This window comes from Camponotus floridanus, unplaced genomic scaffold (assembly GCF_003227725.1).
Source record: "Camponotus floridanus strain SB8 unplaced genomic scaffold, Cflo_v7.5 scaffold16, whole genome shotgun sequence".
Taxonomy (NCBI): Eukaryota; Metazoa; Arthropoda; class Insecta; order Hymenoptera; family Formicidae; genus Camponotus; species Camponotus floridanus.
The window spans coordinates 3791971-3818869 of record NW_020229281.1 but is presented as its reverse complement, the minus strand read 5'-3'; the positions used below and the strand labels follow the sequence as shown (position 1 = coordinate 3818869).

The window sequence follows — 26899 nt, the reverse complement described above, 5'->3', positions numbered from 1 at the left end:
TGCATACACGTATGTTTGTATTATATTCACTAATAATCATTCTTTCGTTTTTTCTTTTGATACAAAGATTCGCAGATCGTACCATCACCTTTATGCTCGTCACTAAAGTCTCCTTGGTTTTCGTATCAATGGTCCCAACCACTGTATGCAATAAGATTTATTCAATGTAACATGCATACTGGTATAATGGGCGATATTCCTAGTCTTTAGATTAAATATGTGGGAGCGCATGAATTATAGAGAGTAAAATAGCTGCGTGCTGAGAATGGACGAATCATTCGTGATACTATAATCACACGCTATATTTGCTATCGAGAATCTGGCTGGCTTTACTTACATGTGTTGCATAATTCATTTCGCTTCATTAGTATTATATATTTTTATATATTTATATTTTCTCTCTCTCTCTCTCTCTCTCTCTCCTTCTCCCCTTCTCTTCTCTCTTCCTTATCTTTGCGTATTGCTATTTTTTGATTCATGAAAAAGTCTTTCGTGGATTTTCTGCAATCTGCTTGATCGTACATACGTACATACGTTCGTGTGTGGTACTAAGGTCGTCTGCACAGGATGCCTATATGTAGATTGCAGAAGAACCACGCCCTCTCCCGTCGGGGGGGGCCTTCCCCCGCTCTTTCGCCTCATCCATCCCCAACCCCTAATGACGCAAGCAAAGCAAAACAAAGAAAGGTTTATATACCGGAGGAGCGCACGCTCTCTCGTGTTTCTCTCTCTCTTTATCTTCTTTCCACCCCTTTCTCTCTTTCTAATCTTTCTCTCTTTCTTGCTTCCTTTACCCTCAACGGGCCCCGTCTCTTTCGCGCTATTTCTTTCGTCCTCCTCGCACGCATCAACTCGTCCTTACGGTTTCCTTCGCTCGCATTCGACACCGTCTCCTTGTCCCACCCACATCCGCTCATTGCCTCTGTCTGTCTCTCTATCCTACCTACCCACCCCCCTACCCACCTTTTACTCTTTCTCTCTTTCCAGGCCCGCTCGCTCGCTCACATGCGCGCAAATGAAATCGATTAAAATGCTGGGCGCAACTTCTAGGCAGAGCTGCTCTACCCCAACCCCCGAGCTTTCCTTTCGTACCTCTCGCCCCGTCCTGGCCGTCCTCCGCTCCAACCTCCGCCAAACTCCCACTCCTTCGCCGTAAGAAACCGAGAAAACCCTTACGTGCGTTCTCGCTACCTACCACCCGTACCCGCACCTCAAGTTTCTCAACCCCCGTGTACCATCGTCGGACGATGGTATGAGTAGGCTGCAAAGTTCGTACGCGTAAATGTATATGTAACGGGAGATGTGTTGCTACGTATGTATATACGTGCGCGTAAAGAGAACTCGTATGCGTGATTACCGTGTCTGCCGCTCGCGCATTGCTTACACACACACACACTTGAGATGCGTCTGTGTGTCGCACATGAGAATGTTGCCTCACCTTATGGCACTATTATCAAGTAATTAACAATTGGCATCGGCGCAAAATCAATAGGTGTGATATTACAAAGTTGCGCGATTAATTTATAAAAACGAGTAAAATGTGTGTTATTGATCGTTAACAATTAACGTCTTGCTTGCAGCTGTTATAACGCAATCCAAGATATCGCAGATTTAACATGCGTTTGAACGACAGCAAAATTATCGATAATATTCCTTCTAGCATTCTAGAATAGAAGACGATGTGAATTTAAATCCGCGATAAAAAAATAATCTTTCGTGAATATTTATATGCATAATTCTAATTCAATCAAGATGATGCATATTAACATCTTGGAGAAATAATTATTATCAACAATTATTTATTTTATTTCAAAGGAGCATAAAAAAGGAAAGGAACGTTCAAACACGTAGCTCACTCCGACTTTTGCCCTTGGGTCAATGACTAAAATTTGTTCGCTCTGCAAAACGCATCGATATATCCTACGTTTAAATTCGCGCGGCCGCTTCAAAGTGTCCGACCGTTCTTGCATCCTTTTCACTCGGCTCGTCCTTACCGGTTCGAATCGCTCGTCTCGTCTCTTCCGTTCCTTTTCCCATGAATATACATACACACGTATAATTTCTCGCGGAGGCGCACGTCGCGCAACGAACAAACGAGTGCGTTCGTCTCCGTTGCTCGAGCGTGCTCGAGCACCGCTCACGTATGCGATTTCGCGCGTGTGCGCGCCCTGACGCGCGCCTGTGTTGGTTTACCGAGAGTAAATGAGTACGCGGCAGTCGCAGGTTGGTTGGTAAAAACAGTGGCCCTCTCCTTGCCTACCCTTTCCTTCCGTCTCCGCCGCCCTTACAGTCCCCCCTGATCCTCCTGCTACCCTCTTACACGTCCCCCTCGCGACTCTCACCCCCCTCGGGCGACTCTCAACCGCTATCACCCCCCCTCCCCCTCCCTCCCTCTCTTTGCCACCCGCTTCGTTCTTCCTGCGCCCTCCGCCGCTGCTTCTTCCCTCGTTTTCCTTACCTTTCCGATATTCCACTCCCGGCAAGCTCGCGCGTAGACGTAAGACTCATTCGTCTTAAATCCCGGAGAGAAGCGACGAATTATTACGCGAGCTAGGGCGAAGTCGCGTGAACGGTAAAAACGCAGCAATTCTACCACGACGCCGCTTTATTTGCCACACCGTAAAGCGTCACGATAAAAATCGTCGTCGAAATAATCGGCGTAAACAATGTTTGATTAATATAATAATTAATATATAGAAATGTGTCCTCTTTCTCGCGAGCGAAAATAAAGACTACTTGATTTGGAAATTAAAGAAATTTCTAACTACAAAGGAAAGGAGTTTCTCTATATAAGAATTTAAGTATAATAACTTATATTTTATACTGAAATAGAAAACAATATTATATCTATATTTTATTGATTTAGTTGATGAATAGACATTAGTCGCTTATTAATTAATAAAATTGTTTATAAATATTTTATTTATTTGTATCAATTTATAAAGTGGTGAATTATTGAGCGTACTAATTTTTTAAAAAGCTACTCATTCAATTATCAATATAAACGCGATAGTTTATAGAATAGCAGTATAATTGATTTACAATTATATCTCATTTGAACATCATTAGGAATGCTATGTGATTAACCAATAACTTATTTAATATTCTTCATTAATAAAACATATATATTTTAATATATTTAAATAAAACATATTGTTTGTATTTCAGTGTATTAAGATATGTATAAATTTATTACGTTTACATGATCACTTTCACTTAATTAGATCAACATAATAAACCCATCTATTTAAAATACGAAAATAATATATGCATGATATGACATGACAATCGATGCTGCATATTGTCCATCCATCTACTAGAGGTAATTGAAAGAGAAAGATGAAGGGTTGTTGAGCTGGTAACATATGCTAGACCAGATGTAGTGATATTTATATTACGGAAGATCAGTTGCGATGATAAAAATCACTCATCTGTAATGCATTAAATGATATTTATTGTATCTTATTAATTAAAAATTATACCACAGATATTATTCTTAAAATAATTATATAACAATTATTTTTATGTTAATTTTTATTTAGCCTGTAAAAATTTAGTAATTATTTTATTCAAAATAAATTTACAATTATATGATTATAAGATAGAGCTGATTTAATAATATGATTATAAGATAGAGCTGATTTAATAATAAACATTTTATACTTAATTTACATATGAAATGGGCATCTCACGTTATTTTAAGTGATGCTTATAACAAAACTTTTGAGACTGCAAAAAGTTTTCTAAACGCTTTAATGGAATGACGGAAAGTATCTCGTTATCTCGTTGTCCTCCTAAAACTGCGTTTATTAATGAAACGTACCGCTCTAGCTTTTAATCAATCGAGAATTCTCGCTGCAAAGCAGTTCGAAAGACACAATTAAGATTTATCTAGAAGTGCAAAGCGGATTGATAGTAGTTGCGATCGTTCTGAAAAGTTTAGATGCACTTTATTTATATGCGACCTAGATTACTGCAATATTTACATTAAAAGAGTATTAATGATTCAAGAGAAGCAATACAAGCGCGTCTTTTAGTTTAATATTTTATTTGGCGATTAATAATTAGCATTTTAATTGATTACCTCCATTTTGTTTTGTTAATTAAATTTTACTTTAGAATTATATTAATTTTATTGTTTATTTCGAAGGTAACAATTAATTCGTGACTACATCTGTTTCCTTTGTTTATTTTCCTTTTCTCCGCAGTTTAATTTTATTAATTGAATATCATATTATATATTTTAATTAGATTCTAATTAATCTTATAAAATATCGAGGGATTATATATTGATCCTTATATTAACTCTTTTGAATTTGTTTTATAAAATTTGTTTTATAATTCATTGAATGGAATTAAGATTTAATGCACGAAGCTTAATTATTCCTGGTTATTTTTCGACAATTATATTCAATTTTATTTTAATATCGTAATAAACATATTCTGAACACTTTTAAGACGTTTACATCCGAACGAACTGGATAACAAGGTGCATGAGTTTAGGGTCAAAGACGATCGCCTCTCCTCCCTTCCTCCCTTCTCCCAAGCTTCGGATTCGAGGCTGTGCGAGCCAGGCAAGGGTTTTCGACCGACGCTCAAGGGTTATTGTTTCGGGTACCGCGAATTTGCATTATTTCCTCCGACCGATCTCATTGTTCGTTCATTTTTGAATGTTGCATTCTCAGTCACGAATTCGTCCTCCTTGCGTATCGCGCGATGCATTTGTGCAGGCGTAATTAGCGATGCGATCGAATGCCGCCGCTTTTCAGCTCCTAACTTATTCAACGTTTCTCATTCCGCTGGTTCTCTGTACCCTCGCAAGGATGAGAACGTGTCACAACGCGAATCTGTATAAGGTTGTGCCCGAGATCTAGCTTCAAAAGTAGATCTTCCAGATCTCTGATGCATATTGATAGACGGGTAAGCTACTTTTTGAAAAACTTTATCTTATACACATATACATACATGCATACATGTTGCATGACTAACTAATGAGATATTTAATTATTAGTAAATATACTAAAATTTTTATTAATCGTTAAATCTCTGAGATATTCGTATACTCGTATTTTCTATACGTTTCTATATGTTTTGTATACGTACATACATTTTTTCAATGTCGCTTCAATGTTTACTACTATTGCTGCTGCAACTATTCCTAAACTTTCTTAATTCATGCATCATATCATTAGCGCAAGAAATTTAATGCTCATTTTCCGATGCGCATTTATTACTGCTCAATAGAGACTTATCTCGCGTAGAGACTTATCTCGCGCGTTCTCTCTTCACGTCTTAACAATGTTAGCCTTCATAGCCCCAAGGGCCAATAAGGGATGGACGCCCACGGTTATAAATTCTTACCATATTATATAAGTGAATGTATTTTCATCATCGAAACTTTTAATTATCAATGACATTAAGCGTAGAAAATATATATCCATACATATTTATATTATGTATGTATATTTACCTAAATGTGTGAAATATGTAAACGATATAAAAAATACATGTGAGAATATAAAATACAGATAAAATTAATGAAACCCGAAAAACAAGATATTTTCGTTTTTCTCTCGAATATTAAACGTTATCTTGTATAATAAATTTAACATACGACATAATTCTAGATATAGCAATTATAATTGTAGAAACTTCTTCAGCCTTATATTAGAAAGATTAAGAAACTTGTTAATTATAAAGAAGACTATTCGTGATATGAAAATAATAATTTCATTGAAATGTGATTATGTTAAGTAATAAGAACTAGCAACTTGAATTGCGTGACATGTCTTTTTCTCAACAACATACATTCAGTTCGCTTTAATAAATTCTCTGTTTTCACGATTATTTTCCCGTACACATTAGACGATGTCTAAAGATCGGCGAAGAAAGGGGACCGAGAAAAGGACTTGTACGGGATTCAGGGAAGAGGGAGACGAGAAGGCGACCCTCCACCTCGCGTGAAAAATATGTAAAGTATTGATTGCATTTTATAATTACTTGGGAGCCGGTCGTCTTAGCTACCCTATCCACTCTCGTACCACCCTCGCTTACCACCCTCTTCTCTGCTTTCTCGCACCCTCCGCGTTCCTATCGTGGGGTTTCTTCTTTCTCGTTTTCTCTCTCTCTTTCTCTCATTTCCCTCTCTTCCTCTGTCGTACTCCGGTTCTCTCGCTCTCGCAATTCCGTCGTTATCTTCGTCGCACCCTCGCGCGTTCTCCGTTTCCTTCGCCACCGAACTGACATGGATATGTGTGCGTGTCTCACCCCTATGTGGGTTGCCGCGCACGTTCTCATGTGTTTACACTTGAGCGAGCAAGGAGATAGTCGTTCTCGCTTCCTATACGATGCATATCGAATGTAAGAGATAAAAAATAAAAATGAAAATCGGAAATTGTGTGTGTGTACACAGTATTAGAAAATTGTTAAGAGGGATTAAGAGAGAGACTCGACGATATGCCGCAATATTAAAAATACAATTGTAATTTTAAAGTGAAAAAATTAAGATAACGAAAATACTTGGAAGTTTTTATTTATATTAAAACATGCGACGTTCTTTAATTTTAATGGGAGATTCTTGGCATAAAAAAAAATGTCTTATATTTTTAGGGTTTGAGCTGCAGTTTAGAAACTTGCTTCTAAGTATGTATCGAAAAGTTTCCTGGAATGCAGCTTTTAGAGAATAAAGTGAGAAGATAGACACTTCTTAAGAACCACTCCTAAGTCTATTCACCGGAGAGTTTTGCTATCAAGAGTTGTTCTTAAAGATTGACATTCTCGAATTGTACTACTACAAATCTAAGCGATACTTTGTCGAATTCTTAATTATTATTTCTAACGCACGCGCGTCTTATTTTTCTGATTATTTTAAAAAATGTTGAGAAAGATTAATTTCTTAATTTATATTATAAATAACAATTTTCTAATACGGCGTACACCCACAATTTCCGATTTTCATTTTTATTTTTTATCTCTTACATTTTCGTACACGTCAGCTTTAGTGAGGACGTTTCGATGATCCTCATTGAACTTTATAATGGACGTATTGTTTACGGCGGCGGCACTCGAAGGAGGAGTTTGCGTGCGAGCGACTAAGAACCGAAGGGAGAGTTCTCGCTGCAAAGCAGCTCGAAAGATATAATTAAGATTTATCTAGAAGTGCAAAGCGGACTGATAGCAGCTGCGATAGCCACGGCTGTTACATCCCCTTCGTGCAGTATTCCTCAATACCACTTACGCTTCAAAACTTTCATCTGAGTTTCGACAACAAGATTATTTATACGATACGATTGAGAACACTGACGCAATATTATCAAATTGATTAATTAACAAATTTTTATACTGTTATTTATCTGTTGTGTGGAAAGTGTCACTTTTCATGCTGAATCTTTCAAGCTATGCATCAATTTGACATTTAATTGATCCGATGCCAATTATGTTAAGCTAATATAAATATATATATATATTAATGGATTATAATTCAATATCATTAGCAATGGTCTATTTTCAAATATTGAAGTGATAATCTTTAATCGAGCCATAGTTACACGTTTTCTGTGGGAAAAAAAACTATCGCTAATCGGACAAAATTGATAACGAACTATAATGAACGAAACGCGTCGGCGGTACTGTGGACGCGACGCGCGTTCAGAGAACGCGCTCCACGCAAATGTATATACATTCATCCCTCTGATTAATAGTCGAACGTTACTCCTCGCGGATACCTACGGTGCCCCTTGCCCTCTCCTTCTCACCCTCCCGGGCTACTTCCTTGCAACCACCCGCGAAAGTAAGTAGTGAGTGAGCGGCATTCAAGGGTTAGTGACTGTAGGGATGCGGAGATGGAGGTTGGGGGGAAAGGGAGAAGGAGGGTGGTAGCTCCAACGGCAAACCGAGAGTAAGAGTAGGAGGACTCGCGCGGCCGGGTGGCGGGCGATGGTGCCGGTGGGTGGCAAAAGGGTGGCGAAGGGTGGTGGGGTGAGTACACCGAGGGTACGGCCAGATTTTAACGATTCCTCTGCCACGGAGTCTTAAGAGAAAGAATGGCGGGGATGGGTGAAATGAGAGGGGAATGTCGGGGGTAGAGACGAGGGTGTTCGGGGGTGTGGGTATATGGGGTGTGGGCAGGGGACGGCGCGGAAAGAAGAGAAGGGAGGCAAAGGGTGGTAAAGGAAAAGACGACGCGAGGTGAAGAAGGAGGAGGACGGGGGGGAAGGCAGAGAGAGAGACTCGCGGTGGTGGTCGGCGGGCGGGCGGGTGAACGGGGAGCGGGGGGGGACGAAGGACGCGAAATGAAGAAATTCTATCTACATTTCCAACCCTTCATGCAGCGTCTTACCCCCTTCGCGTCCCTCGATCTCTTTCTCTCTGTGTCTTTCTTTCTTTCCTCGCGCGTCGCAACCTCCTTGTCTTTCGTCTTCTTCTTTTCTCCTTCTTCTTCTGCCTCTTCGTTTCTTCTTCCGCAGCCGCGCTTCATTCCTTCAACCACCGCCAATGCCCCTTTCCGCCCTCGCTACCTCTCATCCTCTGACATCCGCCATCCCCCAATGGTCTCCTTCTTCTCTCCGCGCGATGTCCCCTCGATCCGCGCTCCCGCGGGCAACCACCCCGTTGAGACAATACGACCAACTCGACCCTCTATCTCCCCCTTCGTCTGTCCGTCTTCTTCTTCTTCTTCTTCTTCTTCTTCTTCTTCCTTCGCTTCTTCTGCTTCCTTCTCGCGATTCTGTACTAGTCCTCTCCCTATGTACCGGTTCTCCTTCAAGTCACTCTAACCCCTTGAAAACCGGCATCGCCACCCACCCACTACCATCACCATTGCGACTAACAGAGAGTATACGGTAGGGTTGCTTTGGTGCTTTCATTCTTTCCTTATCATCTACCCCTCCCCCTCCTCTCCTTTCCAACCCTTCCTCCCATTTCCACCCAACGCTCGCGCTTTCCCCCCTTTCCCCCTTCGCTCCTTTCACCCACGCGTACGACTGCGCTCGGCAGCACTTCTTTCCCTTTTCTTAAATACAAAAGCGAAAATTTTGCTTATTAGAATATTTCCAGGAGGCGCTCTCACCCGCAACTCTGGTGCTCATCACCAACCCCCAACCGCCCGTCTCTTAGCCTTTAGCGAGAGTTCGCGCACTCGAGTGTGACGGCACTGAGCTGTGTCGGTTGAATATCCTCTCTCGTTTCTGGCCGGAGGAGCCGCGGACGACCGGTTAGCGGCCATTACTATGATTGTATGCGCGCGTAACTTTAATTATTATTATATAGAGGCCCTCCTCTCCTATCTTTCTCGTTATACCTCTCGATACTCGCTAGACGATATAAAGCGCATCGGTCCAGATATTTCGCTCGGTCAGATGTGTAAATAAATCAGCATGTAAACACAAGACTTGACACATGCGCAAACAATGCAACTCGGAGGACAATGCACAAAGCCGGATCGAGATTTTTCCCATTCGTCGTGCGAACATATAGATCTCTTTTTAACCCTTCCATTGAGAACACAGTCGCCTGTTTTAGCCCTTCTCGTTCTTTTTAGAAACGAAGCTAATCGCGTAATGCGTTACAAGAAGGTAGTGAATTGTAACAAGAAGAAGCGAGAGGGGGGTAATCACAAAAATACAATCTCGATCAAAAGTATGAAGTGTCTTTAGTAAAGCGTGATAAGTCCAACTAATCGCGACGAATTAAAAGTTACAATACATTTTCCTTTCGCAATAGTTGATAAAGTTATGAGACATTTTTTATGAGATATTATTAATATTTGTAATTGTTCCGTGTACTTTTTGAATGGCTATAATTTTTCCAAGTGTTTTTATTATTGACGATAATAATTGACGAATTGCACAATGTGAACGCGTCGACATTTCTCTGATAATGACGCCATTCTTCCTCGACTGCCCGCCACAAGACAACCACGGCGGTCGCATGACTGGCGAAATCGCGATGATGGATGTGACTTGCGAAGCGCATTGCATCCGTGCGCGACTATGGCAGCGCAAAAACTTCACACACTAATTTATAGTCGCAGGAAACGCGAGGTGCGCTCCTTCCTTGCTTTTCTTACCTTTAGTTTATCTAACACCTTCGGAAAACTGAGGGAGGTTCTCTCCGCTCCCTCTCGAAACTTCAACTCATATATATATATATATATATATATATATATATATATATATCGCTTTAATCCGCAGTTTTATTTGATGCTGATAGCAAAGGGGAGAGAGGAACAAAATAGAACATATGATATCTAGACTCATCGAAATCAATTATTACGATTTTCTAATGAATCTAGGAAAAATATTAAAGTTTTGTTTTGTTTAAATTTTTCTTATTTATATATATATTGTTAATCGCAGTTTTTCAAAGTTGATTATATATAATCTCTGATCGTATGTCTTCCCTTAGGGAATTTTCCAGGGCACGAGTCTTTAGTGTTTACGTGTATGTGTCTGTATTTATATATATATGGAGCAAGAAGTCACTATCTTCGTTACGATCCTAAAGGAGTCAGTCCCGATTCCGTTAGGTAACCGAGGAAAAGCGATGTATGTGTGGAGTCTCGCGCGAGCGCAGCCGACGCTCCTCTCGAGTGGCGCAAAACCCTCGAAATAAAGCTTGGGCGCGATGTAAGATACTGAACGACAGGGGTGGCTGCGCTGCCGTTGAAAGAGAGAGGGCGAGACTGCGACAAACAATGGGAAGGTAGTCTTCGCGGACAATAGCTCGTGTGGAACAAACACATCTTACCCGTTCGCCGTTTCTCACCCTCCGTCGTCCTCCCCCGCTCCCGAGCCCCTCTCCTCCCACCGCCCGCTGACACACAGAGCGTTCCCTAGCATCGGGTAGGATGCATTCTCTGTCTTCCTCGCCGCTTACGTTTTTAAACCTTAAAAGGCCTCTAATATTTCTATGCATTATGCGTGCGCGGACGAACAATGGGAGCGCGAAACGAGCGTCACGACGACGACGATCGGCCATCCGTGATTTTTCCATTCGTATAAACGAGAATACATTCGCGTTGCGGACGGTATTGTACGAAATATTTGAGGGACGAAATTTTTTCTCTCATTTTTTTTCCCACGACGCACATCTCAATTTGTCTAGATTCATATCCGACCGTTTCCGCGATCCACGACGCTAAGTCCGATAAATTTGAAACTTCCTCCTCTCCTCTTCTCGCATAATCTAGTTCCCTTTCGACCGAATCGATGATAAGCTTAAAGTGAAAGATATATATTTTTATACGTTATTTTAATTATCTCAAGCTTTATTCGAAATAAAGTTTCATACGTCCTATAATTCCGTCGATATCGATCGCAATATAATATCAAGAGTTAATTTTAATGTCTTTACAACAGTTTTAAGTCCACGAAATGAAATAAACAGAAAGATATATATTTCATATGTAGAGAATTAAAAAATATAAATAGAAAATTACAAAATATTTATGTGTTATTAAAGATTTAAGAAAAATAATAATATATTTGCAACGAATATTACGAATGCTTGCGAGAATCTTTGCAACGTCATTGTCATTTCACGATAGCTGCAGCAGACAAGAGAGTTCTTGAAAAAAAAGGAAGATCTCTCGGAAGAAAAAGGACTTTCGCGCACGTTCCAAGATTCGGAATCTCGTCCTTAACCCCCGACCTCCACCCTCCTGGTATCCGATGTAATTCCACCACGTACCTACATTGCCTCGGGTACCTTCGGCCTTCGCAGGTTGCGAGGGAGACCTACGAGGGAGAAGCTACGAGAGAGGAGGCCGCAACGGGATGAGAGAAAAGGAGAGGATCACGTATACGGGGGTGGATTGCGTAGAAAGGGAAAGGGTTATCTCGGTGTCTTAAGTATAAAAGATTATCGAGAGGCAGCGCGGCTTTAGTATCGAAGGAACCGTAGACGCCGCTGACGACGACGACGACAGCCCGTCACTTTTTCCTTGAACGAGGGGATAAGCGGGACGCGGGTGAGAGAAAGAAAAGAAAGAGAGAGAAAGAGAGGCTGGTAGAGGCTCGCCGGTAAGAGAGTCGGGGGTACGGAGCACGAAATGAGGGTTCCTGAGTTTTTGCCAGGCGATCAATAAAAGTCTCTGTGCTCTCCTCTTATACTTGTCGTATAACGAAGTAGGCTGGCTGCCTGTAAGGGGTTTGGGTGCGTGGCCCGGTGCGTGCATTAATTCCACCTCCGCCACCTCCGCGTTCATCTCTCTCTCTCTCTCTCTCTCTCTTTCGTTCGCTCGCTCTTTCCCTCTTGGCTCTCTTTCTCTCTTTCTCTTTCTTTCGCTCACCCCAAGGTCTGCTTGTTCCTTACTTCCTCTTGCCTTGTCGCGATCCTTCTTTGCCCTCCATTCTCTTCAAGCTCGTTCGGGCTTCTCAGCAGTGCCCGCACTCCGCTTTCTTCTCCCTTCATCTTCCCGCCTTGACTCATCAACGCTCGATGCCTATGAGAGCACGCAGCCTGATACAACGAGGAGAGTTCGGCGATCCGTTACTTTCGCGCCGCGGGGATGCCTCGCTTCGAGGAAAGACACGTTTTAAGAAAGCGCGCTCTTCGACCGATATGCTACACAATTCTTCTTTTTTTTTTTTTCATTATTTTCATTCTTAGTTCTACCTGCACGCGCGTACGACTTCTCATCTTGTAAACGGACAATGAACTTCACGAAAACAAGTGCTCTGTCTTTCGGTCGGAGCGATGACCGGAACTTTTGTACACGAAACTCCGAGATATCGATCTGCGGGATCATTAAGGATTGATTCGTATTATGCGACACGACACAGGGTTTTCTTTTGTAATATGTAATATAAATGTATACAGACTGTTTACTTTATTATCTTTACGCACGCGCGCATACATGCGCACACATTATGTCCTGTAATTGTCGCGACATCATCGTTGCCGCCAAATCTTCTTCCTGATCGTTCGGTTGCACACGCAACTTGTTCGACTCTATTCGCTTGGCTTACCTTCGTCTTCCCATACGCGATGTAATGGTATATCGTAGAACGATTCGCGCGAATAAATTAAAGCAACGTAAATTCGTATGCAGAGAGACGGTATGATTCTATTCGTGATACGCGAGATTGTAAAATTTTTATTCTGCGCGTAAAATTAGATAAATCTTTCAGTTAGGGGCAAGGTTCGATAATGAAATTGCGCCTGAGTAACCCTGTAATCTGAATGATGCTTTCTTTTTTCAAGGAACGATTAAGAGATTAGACTAGACTAGCTACAGATTTTACTGCAAGAATCGTCCGTAATCTGGACACTCGCCAGGACACACGTTGCGTTGATTGATAGTGATTGAGAATCAAAAATCAAGAAGCTTGGGAAAGCCATTAATCCTACTTGTGTAATTAAATCGGATATACGTGGAATTTTTTAAGATGCAGAATGTAGGAGACAGTCTTATTCATCAAATTGACTGCCGTTTAAATTAACGTATCAAAAATTCTGAGATTTTTCACATCAGGCTCTGCTATTATTTTTATTGAGATCTTCATTTGCTCCATTTGTGATTTATAGGGAAAGAAAGGAAAGAATCTAAATTGATGAAAATCTAATAATATCGTTGCTAGATTCCCATTAATTTATGCAAGTCTATCGCGCCGAGAAGGTGTAGTTTTCTATATATAGTATAGAAAGGAGATCGTCAGGCAGGTGAAAAATATGTGCCCGCGCAAAAGTCCTTCGCAGGATACCGTTGAGGGACGGTTACGAAATTTATGTGGCCTCGTGTCACGCCGGAACTTTGCGCGCGAACATAAACGCGCCTCGGGATGTTCTCTCCGTTCTAAACCTCAACGGATGCCGCGATCTGATCTTGTTCGCTTCTTCTTGTGCGCTTTTTCTCACACCCCGATCCGTGTCCTCCCCCACCTTGCCCCATCCCCGCGTCTTCGGCGCATCTTCCAAGCACCGATACACTCCTCGCGTTACACTATATCGCGCGACCACCACCGCTTATTCCTCCCCCTCCCCCCCTGTCCTTTTTCCTCACATCTTTTCTCTGTAAATCCTGTCGCGTATCCGAGTAAAAGTAAGTATCATAAAACTGCGAAGCGCTCGTAAACGCGGTCGACCGCATCGATTCTCGATCGCTTTTCGAAGGTGATAAATAACTCGCGTGTCTCTCATGTCACGGCAAGATGATTCGCTTGTCGTGCTCGTTGTTTGGTCCACGTTTAGATTAACGAGACGTTTGAGGCACCGGTCCTGCTTAAAGTATTATCTCGCTCGACAGTCGAGTATAAAATTGCGTTCGAACAACCGAGTTACAAGGACGGGATGTCGCGAGTGATTTCGATGTCACGCGAATTTCTCGTCTCTGTAATCGAGTGTCATTTTTTTCAATTGATATCAATTTTAATTTATGATGGCCTAATAATTACCTATAATATGATAGACTTATAATTACTTCTGTAATAGCTATAAAATTTTAATACAAATTTTATTAAAAACAAAATTTTATTACAAATTTTATTTTAGAGAGAGAGAGAGAGAGAGAAAGAGAGAGAATGAAGTTTCGAAAAAATATTGTAATTTTGTGCTACATGATTTTATGATGCATATAAAGGCAGAGGTTTTTATATAAAATAAAAGATACATATCTGCAGCACGTTTGTATGTTTGCTTATTTGATTTATTATTCGAAGACATAATACGACATGATATTTTTATATCTTACAATATTGAAAGATAGATAAAAATTCTCAGATAATTTATACACAATTCTTGTACACGAATAATGTAACTTTTGACACGATCATAACGCGGACGATACCTCGCTGGTTAACGGCGGGAAGATGAACAAAATTACGCCGAGCAATTCACTCTTTCCGGTCCGATGTCTTTTCTCATGCCTCGGACGCTGAGCATCGATCGAGATTTACTGGACCGTCGCGCATTGTCTGCTTTCACAGTGTTCTTAGGATACGCGGTCTTTGAAGCGTGTATCGCGGCATTGTCGCTGAAGGAGATTGGCCTACATATATATATATACGTCAACGACGGGAAGCTCGCTTCTTTTTCAAAATACACGACTTATATATCCGTGCGATATATAAAAAAAAAGATAGCTTGCGCTCGTGCATTTCTCCGCATAAAATATTAATTATCTTTCTGCAATTAATTACGTTTCGTATACGTATCGAGACGATCGTGCGGAATAATTACCGAGTCACCCTGAAATAAATATCCGTTGAAATCGCCGAAATAGCGGATGACATTAAGTGATATTGTAACATGCACGTCAATTTGTTTAGATTAAATTAGCGGATAATGTTGCGAACCACCTCTCTCTCTCTCGCGTTCTTTTCTTGGATCTTATCGAAGCAAAATTATTAAATTATTAAAAAATTATTAAATTATTAAATTAGATTCGCGCGGGAGAAGCGCGTGGGATTCAATTTTCAACGGTATCGATCCTCTCGATAAATACAAACGACACTCTTAATTCTCCCATATGCATATCTACCAACTCATTAATACGATCGCACGCGTGTGAAGAGGCCAGTTACGCTGGAGAACACTTGGCGCAGGTTCGTTCGTCCCGGATCACGGCGTTCGATCGCGGACTGTCGCGTTGACTTCACGAAGAAGGTCCTCGGCTCGACTCTCTCGCACCGATCAGATTATCGATAACTATTTAAGCGCGGTGAAACGACAGCCGACGTTGAGGCCGTAGTGAGAATTAACGAAAACGTGACTCGGCGTTGACGCGATGCGCCATGGCATTGCCCCCCGCGACGATTCTGGGTAATTAATTCACAATGGGCGGCCTCCGACTGTCTGATTCTCTCTCTCTGTCTCTCTCTCTCTCTCTCTTTCCCTCTTTCCCTCTTTCCCTTTTCTCTTCTCACACGGCATACCTAATATACGAATCTTCACCCTTGCGATGATATCGATCGCTGCTACGCGAGTTGATCATTCTTCTCTTCTCGTATGCGCGCGGACGTTCGCGTAGATTAAGCATCGAGGATCGATTTCGTACCAGCGTACCTTGCCTTCGAGTTTCTCCGCGCTGGGATACGGGCATAAGCCGATAAACAGCAAGATTTAAGCGTTATCTAAAACGACCTCTTCTCGTAATCAGAGGCGGGAGAAATTTTCGCTGGCTCAGTTTGCCGGAGTAGTAATCTTTGACAGATGGAAGTTAAGATACCGGAGAGTAAATTCAATGGTTCTTCCATCATTCATAGATGTGCTATCTCGAGCGTTGTTATTTGATTAAGGATTAATTAGGCGAAGATTTTTTTCGAGTCTCGCTCTCTCAAGTTCTGCTTGATGACAATCATCTGTTTCGGTCAATTAATTTAAATGTAAGTGCGATTTTTACGATAATTTTTGAGAAATAATCAAGACAGATATAATAGCTCGAATCGAGTTTTTAATTTAATTAATAAATTTATGTGCGAAACAAATGCATTTGTTTTCATATCCTAAATTGAAGTTTCTTCTTTCACTAAATATATTTAAATAAACCTATTTCTTTTTATAGAAACGTCAGAGGCTAAATATTTAATCAAAAAAATTCAATAAATATATTTAATCATGAATGAATTTTTTAACTCGATTGCTTTTTCAGGATATCAAGTTTTTGCATAATCAAATGCATCCAATTTAAACGATCCCGTTTATTTCCATATGCATGTGCATTTGCATCTCCTGCGAATGTTGATTACGAGGCGTTATTGATATCACTGTGAACTTTTGATTGCTCAGAAATCTGTGAAGCACGTAACGTTCGAGTAACAATATTCGAGCTAATTTTACCGATGTACTTCGTACATAGCACGTCGTACTTCGTACATAGCAGTCTCATATGCAGGTCTCATTTTTCATTTGCTGTACACGCACTTATACTCCGAACATGTACTTAGTTACTTATTACAACACGTAGAGAGAAGAATTTTGCTGTCACGGTAAAAATCGTCGTCGTTCCTGCATATCCAATGTAGTAGCGATCAATTTTTGCTATTATAATCGATTGTTTGATATTAACTGTAAAGCAAATTTCATTGGTAGAAATTTAAAAAATTTATTTGAAACACAAATTTTTCTTTTGCTGTTAAAGCAAAATAATTTATGTATAGCAGATACATTTTGCTGTTGCAGAGAAAATTTATTACTGTTTCGAATAAGATTTAATTTACAGAGCAAAAACAATTTACATATGTATAATAAAATTATTTTTGACAAATAAGATTAATATTTTTGACAAGCTTTTTTTGTTAAACATATATAAAGATTGACGAGAAACACGAGCATAAAATATGCAGTATCATTTTCTTTCCTCTAAATAGATCCTTCAAACAGATTTATATATATTTTAGAATCTAATAGAAAATGTATAAATTTAGAAAGAATTTTAAGCTGGAATATTAAAGATATTTAATATAATATAAGTTGGTCATTTAATTAGCATTAGAAACTTTCGAAATAATTTTATCCTTGTCGTCGCGTAATTGGCGTCATATCTTTCTTATTATATAATAATCTGTTTCAACAAGTCTATTTTTAAAAAATAGACAGCACATATATATATATATGAATATTTATCATAAAATATTTCATACAATTTTAAAGTTGGATAACTTTTTGGAAATTTGGTCTTTAAACTTGGTATATTCTTTTGATTCAAGAATGTTTTAAACATATGCTTAATATTCTGTATTAATCTGATACATTCAATAGTCCAAGAGCTCTGTCATGAAAGTTGTGATAAATGCCACCAATTTTCTATTATTTCTGTATTTAATAAAACGCAATCAGTGATTAAATTCATTCCGAGGTATTAATAGAGGAAGGATTAATTACGATAGGGATTAATTACGGTATCATTAATGTTGGAAAGTAAGCAATTTTCGAGGAACCGCTAGATCGATTTGTTACTCGCATATCGACATTGATCGATATTTCCTCCTGAAACCGCCGATAATTCGTGTTCATCGACCGCGTTCGTCCGATAATAGTCGCGCTAAACGTCCTTTCGCGAAACTATCAGTAACAAATAGCAGACAAGTCGTTCGGAGGCATTCTGCGCGGACTATGATGCACGCGACAAACGTGTAACCGCAAGGAGGGAAGGCTCGCGGGGAGGGGAAAAAAGTTTGGAGGGAAAGGGAGGCGGACGAGGATAGAGGGAATGAACGAGCGGAAATCAAGCGGCGGAAAAAAAAGGAGAGAACCCGCGACCATCAGGGAGGAGGGGGAAAAAGTGCAGTGGAGAGAATCGAGAGAGGAAAAGAGGAAGAAGAATCACCGGCGGTGGAGAGAGAGGAGGAGGGAGACGAGGTGGTGGAGAACGCGGCGCTGCGGGGACGGAGGTACCCGGCGTCGCGGCGTTGTCCTCACACGTACCGGCGCTTTCTTAATCATCATCTGTCTATCTCTCGGCATTAGTAGAGAAGAAAGAGGGAGACCGCGCGGTGCGAGCGACGACGGTGGGGTTCGCGGGGGTACCGAGGAAGAAGCGAGGTAGGATGTGTTGGAAAAAGAAGGAACGACCGGGGCGATGAGAAAGAAAGAAAGAGAGGGAGCGGCCCCCGAAAGAGTCGCGGAAGAGAAGCGAGAGGAAAAGAGCGAGAAAGAGAGGGAGAGGGAGAGAGAGAGAGAGTAATGGCAACGAGCGAGAGCGTACGAGGGGGGCAGCGGACAGAAGGGGAAAGGGGGAGAGTAGAGAAACGCTTCTTACTCCGCCCAGCATCCAAGATGGCGTTGGCAGCGGCTCCCCTCGTCATTAAAATCAATAATTAAAAAATACATCCGTGGGCACCTTCGCTTTTCTAGCGCCTCGTGACGCGCGCCCGCCGCCACCCGCCCTCCCCCGCGTACGCGCGCGCGCGCGCGCGCCACCGCGCACGTGTGACGGTGCGGCGGGCGCGACGCGCAGAGATGAGAACCCCTGCGGGCTGTTTCCTCCTCGCGGATGAGGAAAACGAACGGGAGTGGGGTGCCGCGCGCGCGGTACGCGTTGAGAGCAAGCGGGGGCGACCGGGGCCAGGGGGAGAAGAAGGCCAGGGGGGGTATGTAGTGGTACCAGGCACTCCGCACCGGCGAAATCCTTAAACAGGGACACAAGAACGGGCGGATGGCTACGGGAAGTGGGTACTTCTCTACGACCACCTTGTACCCCCTGTCGTCCCACGCGTACATCCCCCGCCTCCGATGCTCGAGTCACCCCCCGCGTCCCCCCGTTCTACTTGCGCTGCGTTCGAAACTTGCTGGCGAACTGGATTTTCGGAGTCTTTTAATTACCGCGATTATTATCGCGCTATGGAATACTAATTAATTCCGGCTGGGTCGAGTATGAGAGGCGGCGAGCGCGAACGGACGCGGGCCGAAGTTTCCTGCCGCGCGCGAAAAATTATGCGAGGCAGCTTTTCCGTACCGCTCGTAACTTTTCGAGGAAACGTAACGCGATTTTTTTTTCGAGCGAAATAGACTCTACGTGGTCACGATTACTAGAAGAAATGGCGAAATTTTTGGCGGAACTTAAATTAGCTGCGTAAAGGAGTTTCTTAATTGCGATCAATTCTTTGTTTTCTTTTCTTTCTTTGTATAAATCGATTTTACCTTCTTTCTCAATAATTCAAAAATATAATCAATATTAAGAATAAAATGTATAAAATTTATCAATTTATTCATTAATTTATAGAATTTTTTATAAGTACTATAAATTATATAGAGCAATTCATTTTTAATTTCTTCTAAAGTTACATGCGTAATAATTGATACATGCACGCATAATTAATACATGCCTATACAAGTGTGTGTTAAATTCAATATATACAACTGATTTGTTTTATGTTTATTCATCTCTTTCTCTCTCTCTCTCTCTCTCTCTCTTCCCCCCCCTTTCTCTTTTCTTTTTTTAACGCTGAGAAATTTATGATCGAGGAAGAAAAAATATAAGCACTATAAGTATTGTTTATTTAAACCAAAAAATTCGTTAACTAAATCTTTTTCATTACTCTGTTTGCTTTCTCCATTTTTCTCTCGTTTCCTCTCTATCTTCTTTTGTCGCGAAGAATTTTTCTCGAGCTTTTATGGCACATGTAGCGATTAGTCATGCACTAGCTAGTTTGCGCTACAGAATTTTTCTCGGCAGGTGAAGGCATGCACCCTCGTTTATGGGCTTAAGTCTTGCTCCGTTGCTCTTTCTTACCCCACATGATGAAAGATCTTCAAGGGAGGCTCGGCACATATACAACTCGAGGACACCTGTACCGTGCGAATTGACCAGTCGAGCGATGCTTTGTGTCTCGAGAAGCTCGGCTACGTGGCGCCGGGCGACCCTCCAGTTGGGCCGTTATGGTTGACTATGATCGACTTCTCGTTACTGTTCGAAGGTCGCATATTATCTAATGTTTCGCTCTGCAATCAATTTCAAAAGTTTCGGAATAATATAATTAATCTAACACATATAATATTAATCTAATATATATAATACAAACAATACTAATCTTAAAACAGTTAATACATGTTGAAAAATGAACGAAAGCAATCAATGTTTATTATATACTATAGAAACAAAAATATCGAATATAATAATAATTGTAAGTGCAAATTTTATCATCATTCTTAGTTTGGTAAAAAAAAATAAAAATAAATAAAAATAAAAGTAAAATGAGAAAACAAGCGTACAATAACGATACACATCGTTGTATTGAAGCATTACGTACTTGTGGTATGTATTTTTTTCCTATTAAAATAGAAAATAAATTTCTCACATTGAATCATACTGCCTATGGTCTTCAATTAATGTTATTGCAGCTTCTTTACCGTATTTAATTTATGCTCTATTTTGATGGTAACACGATTGAGTAAAAAGGAATTTATAAATAATATATAAATTATAAATATATAATATATAAATTAATCTTGGGGGGAAAAGCAAGTGATATTTTCTCTCGTCCATCGCGTATTTTACCTTGATGCACCATCTTCACAAGCGAATCGAACAGATCAGATGTTAATAAACATACGGTTTACATAAATTATGTATACATTTTTCAAACTTGAACCGGGGAAATTAACACACTTATTCGTTATTCGCCAGGTATTAAGTCCAGTTCAAGGATTGTATTTTTTTGCCCCATTGAATTAGGCCGCAAGTATGAATATTTTATTACAGTATTGTGTGCGTAAGGTAAGATTGCGCCCCGGTGTTAACCGTTCAACAGAGTGGAAAAGGGTTTTAGGTATGAGCAGATAATCGAGAAAGGTTTGTTCTAATATCCATCACAGATCCCTCTCGCATGTTGCATAATCGTATAAGTTCAAGAAGTCCATCGGTTCGGAAGAAAAACATCTTTTAATATGTCGGGAAACAACGTGGAAGAAGGTTATCACTTTCTCTATTACGGTATGCATTTTTATTAAGACCTTTCGGGTTCGCTATTAATTATGGTTCAACCAGAATCAAAATGATTGCTACTTGTGCGGATACAAATGATGATGACGTGTTAAATTTGAGAGTTTTATAAAATTTTCATCAAACATTAGACTGAATGTGTCATGTTATTCCGATAATAACAACGTGCATCAGAAGAATAATTTTATTTCGTTGTCAATCTCTTTCATAGTTTTTAACTTTTTTTAATTATTTGTAAAATTTTAAATTGTGCATAGTTTTAAAAAATGTACAATGATCTATTATATGCACTTATAAAAATTTCTATCAATATTTATAATTATTTGTGATTTTATGATTAATTAAGATCAATAGACATACTTTATTATTATGAAGGAATTGCTGAAAATATTTGTGATTGATTTAGGAGTGATATGCTAGAAATATATAAGATTAAAGAGACCTCTTCTAATATAATTAGCGTCATCGTCGGTCTTTATCCGCATATTAATAGTCAACGGCAAAGATAACACTAAAATAAGAATATTGATTATAATAAGTAAATATCGAAGTTACATATCGCGATACATCTCGAAGGGCGATTATTTCGATAGACTGCGTCCGTTATAAGGGCTAAATAAAATTCCGTGAATTCTGGGCTAACTGCAAGCGACATTTTGTTAAACATCATGTAAATATTATCGATATTTTGTTTTATATATATAATACATGATGTTGTCGTTTCTCGTACGAAAAGTCGCCAGAATATTATTTCTTCATAATGATTTCAATGCACTATGCCTTCCCGATGTAATGCCGGTAAGAACATTAAGAGTTGATGAAAATTAGCGAGAATTATAAATACACGCACACAGTAATATCTTTTGGAGTCCGTACGTAAGCGGCTTATTGCACAAACAATTGCAAAGGCGGGATTCATATTGTTAACAAATTCCTTTTGGCCGGGATACTTCATAATGACGCGAAAGCGCTTTTTAACTGAGATGCGAAACGCAATATAAGGAAATTTTTGTCGACGCGAATCTTCATTGGCATCGAACACTTTTTATATGTGTCCATCTTCGCAATTAAAGCCAAAAAATTTATTATATAATTATAAAAAAGAACACAATAAAGTAATCATTAGATTTTTTTCCATATTGCAAGATAATTTCTTACGAGTTAGCAGACGAGACGTCGGGTAATTTTTGACAATAAAATTAATTTTTAATAAAATATTCTATTTTTTTCTTTTAATTTTTTTGAATTCCAAAGAGTCCCAGTATTTCCGACATAAATATTCTAAATAAATATACCTTTTTCTCACAATTACAATTACATTTGCACTGAGAGGACATACATTTTAATTGTTAAAAAAGATGCTGTGATATATATTTCTTTGAAAATATTGTTTACTATTCTTTTTTATTTTATTTTACATAGTAGTTTTCGCTTCATCATAACAATAGATTCATCGCCAAAAGATTAGTCCAAAGAAGGAAAGAAGTAACATTTTTTTAAGAAATAGGTTTTTCGACATTGGTTTCGTATTATATATTTTGCTCAACTCAGGTATTTCGACTTAACCTTTCAACCGGATCTCTATGGAAAAAAACGCAGGTAGAATAATAACTTACAATCATCGTTCACAATTTGATGATGATGAAATATAAAAAGATTAGTTTTGTACATCGTTTTTTGAAAAATTGGTCTCTGTTGATGATGTCGAAGGTGTCGTATGAAGGTATGTGAAGGTTACGCAGTACGTGAAGGCTATTCAGAAATATTTGAAACGAAAATCTCTATGAACGCATGAGACATAATTCAGTTAAGTGTATAAGATCTCAACACTTAGATATATAGAGAAAAAGGAAAAGAGAGAGAGAGAGAGAGAAAGAACGGAAGGAGGGTCCGATGGGCTGGTACCCACTCGGTTGGAGGTGGCACAAGGAGGTGGGACTCTTCGTCTCGTTCTCCACTTTCAGTAGCAAGGCAGTAACAACTCGACCGCTCTGAGAGCCAGGTTGTCCGGTCACCGCTCGACCGCTTTCCCGCCGCGTATTAGGTGCATACAGGTGTACGTAACGCGTCGTGCCACCTGCGGAATTACACGCGCGGAGATCATGGTGCAAGTTAGCGATTGGTGAAGGGATAATATCTTCGTTGTGTTGGTTATACGTACAGCATCATACTCATACGTGTGAGTACGCGACCAAACTCGACAGGGAGAACCGAAGCCCTATGAAGAGCTGATGACGAGGATGATGATACGAGAATTCATGATATGCGTGATCATCATCACCCTGTCAAGACGGGTCAGCAGCTGACAATATTCTAATTTGAGCACGTGCGCGTGCATTTGTTTGCGGTGATTGTGTCATGTGTGTGCTTGCCTCCGGTGGTTTGTCCCGGTTATTATTCCGGCCATCGTTTGGAAGATACCTGGAGGTTTCAAGGACCGGTCATGTGACAACGCATGAACCGAATATGCGCGTTTGTCACAGAAAACTCTGGAATTTCCATTTTGTACATATTTCAATGTAGTACCGCGGTGTCGTTCGAGATTTTCGACGGTCCAAAGATCCTAGACTTGGATCTCAAATCCCTTGTCTCTCGGTGCTTCGTTTTAAACGTGTAACTTCATCATTTATTATCTATATTATTAAGTATGAATAATAAGACCCGCGATGTTAAAAGATAGCTAATCTTTAATTAAAAAATAAAATAAGAAAAATGAACAAAAATGAGTAAGAAATGAAATTAAATTAAAACAAATTTATAGTGATTATTAAGTTAAACAGTATGCATGCTAAAAAAATTTTTTTCTTTTTCTTTTTGTTCATTTTATAAGTAAAACACAGAAAAGAGGGAAGGACTTTTTGGGACTCTGCTTGACGAGCAAAGTTTTATAGTTATAACATCGTATATTTAAGATATTCTTTTCTGAAATTTATTTTAAGCCTAATATCATCTTAGATAGCGACGTTGACTATTTAACTTTATCATCAATATTCTCATCTGTTATTTCCGTGTGTCTTGATCTTAATATACATACTCGCTGCCGATCGAGCCTTCGACGGCGACGCGATTCAGTCTTTCGCAGGACTCTTATTCCGTATAAACCGACACATTTCTACACAGAAGATAAAGTGAAGAAAGGAAAGGAAACGACGCCATTGTGCCAAAAAGACAGATGAGATTCTCAGAATTTGCAGGTACTTCTTTCAGAAAATAATCCAAATTTTTGAATTCCTTAAATTTTAACAATCTGACGAAACATCTCACGCATTGCGATTTTCTTGTAGCATGTAGAACTAAAAAATTCGTTAAGCAGTTACATAAAAAAATATTTATTTTTATATATCATTACAGAACAGCTCATAAAAATTGATCTCGTTAAGATTAAATGGATATATTTTTACGATATAATTATTGTATTCGATTTTTGAAAGAAAGAAGATAAAATCATGGAAATAATCAAAATACTACGGTAGAATCTGAAAGAATCAAATCAAAGAATGAAGATGTAGATATGATCTTTTATGACGTGAATGGTAATGAGGTGTAATTTATATACCGTTTATTTTTAGTAACATATTGTGCGTAAAGGTACCACTTTATTTTTTATAAATATCAGAGAAGCGGCGTGTATGTGTGTGTGTGCGTGCACGTCTGTGTGTATCTGTGTGCGCATGAAGCATATGCAACAGGGCATTTTTATTTTCTACCTTAACAAGTTGAATTTTATTAATAATTATGTGCAATTTTTTCTTGTCTACGTAGTATGTTAAATAATTGTCGTATGTAAACATGTAAAAAAAATCAAAAATTTATTTTACAATTTGAAAAAGTTGTAATGATATATAATTATCACTCTTATACTTTTATACATTGATAGCAACTATCTCTATATTTCTTAATTGTGAAAAATCATTTTTTCTTCTTCCGAAAAAATTTATGCAAAGAAGCTTTTAAACGATTATTATTCATTAATATGCAGCATAAAAGCGTCTTTGATTTTGAGCCAACAAAATTTGCAAATCTATTTGATCATAAATATCCAAGGAATGAATGCAAAAATGAATGTAAAACATAATGAAAAATTATAATTCTCTTTGCATTTATACATATTTATATGACATACCTTAGATTAAATACACGTGTCTTTAAATTGTTAAACTCGTTCCTGCGCACTCCAACGCACCATATATGTAAAATAAATGTTATAAAAGAATCGTTAAATCGCGATAAAATACTCAAAAGATTTTCGCATAAATGGAATATTAATCAACAGTTGCAACAAGGAGCACGTTTAAAAAAATCATGGTACCTCGAAACGCGTCGAACTTTTCGCGGCCGTTGATATCCCGAGGAACCGCGCGACGATTCCGGCGGATTCAGGAGGGTTAGGTCGCGCGCGCCCGGCGGTGAAAAGGGGTGAGGGGGCGACGAGTTAGGGCAACAAGAAGCGGCGCGTCTCGCATCGGAACAAGCGGCTCTCCCCAAAGTAGAAAGCAAGGAAAGGGGTAGTTCGCGGTCCGCGAGCGTTGGTTGGAGCGGCGCGGGACAAGCGTCGGGGGTGGCGAGGAAGAGAGCGAAAGAGGGTGGGAGAGAGAACGAACGAACCGGCTCGTACGCGCGAGGATGGGACGGGTAGGAAGGGAGAGCGTAGTGACGGCGGAGAAACCGAAGGGAGGTGGATTCGAGATCGCACATGAGCGAGAAAGCGGGAGCGAGAGAGGGATAGAGCCGAAGGGAAAGACGCGGGCTAACCGGCAAGTGAGCGAGAGCGAGAGCGCTCCGCGAAGAAAGAGACACGCCGGCCGCTTGAGAAACGAAGAGATGGGGAGGGGAAGCATGTGAGGTTTAAGGAGCGAGAGGGGCGGAAATCTTAGGAGGGGCGCCTAACGTCACGGCGCATTCACTCACCGGCCGTCGCCGACGCCGCTCTGTGTGCCGCACACGCAACCCGCACGACACGGTCAGTTCTCTCTCGACCACCCCCTCGCGCGCACACACGCGTGCCACTTCCGCCAGTCGACGCACCCCGTGCGTCCCTTGCCGCGCGAGATACGCGACAACCGTCTCGAGCCTCCGTCGTCAATTCCCTCCGGTGTCCCACGACTTCGTGAAAGCCAGTGTTTACCCGGCCGCGCGGTGTTTACCAGAGATACACGCGACGAGAAATAGCGCGGGATCTCGCTCGCAGGTGCTCGCGATTGTTTGCGATTGTGCGGTGCCCCGCAATGTGTTACACACGTGTGTGCGTGTGCCGAGATATACTTTTGGAAAAATTCGGCACGTGAGCCGGCCGCCGCCGGTAGTTTCCTCGTGCGCTCTTGTGATCTCTCCCTCGCCGCGAGCTACGGTGGGTGACAGTGAGGATCAGCTGATCGTTTAGGAGCGCCACGCTCCCTGCTTCCCTCGTACATTGTTCCTCTTTTATTTTTTTATCGTTTTTAAAAACCTCCTTGCAATTATACGTGTATCTTTTTGTCTATCGGTTTAATTGCGCGTGTATTATTTGATTGAAACTTTTAT

The 26899-nt window shown here is 40.3% G+C and overlaps 1 protein-coding gene across 4 annotated transcripts in view; it reads left to right on the top strand.

Annotated features, from left to right (window-relative positions):
• The window catches only part of LOC105259201 (protein jim lovell), a 128856-nt gene that overhangs the window by 91847 nt on the left and 10110 nt on the right, over window positions 1–26899 (top strand). The window contains exon 1 of one of the 4 annotated variants that reach the window (XM_025406999.1): window positions 24324–24573. The exons of 2 other annotated variants lie outside the window; for them this stretch is intronic. The gene's annotated coding sequence lies outside the window, so the exon portion shown is untranslated. Of the gene's footprint in view, window positions 1–24323; window positions 24574–26294; window positions 26340–26899 lie in introns of those variants that run through there. One more of the 4 variants, XM_011270992.2, reaches the window with a different exon arrangement.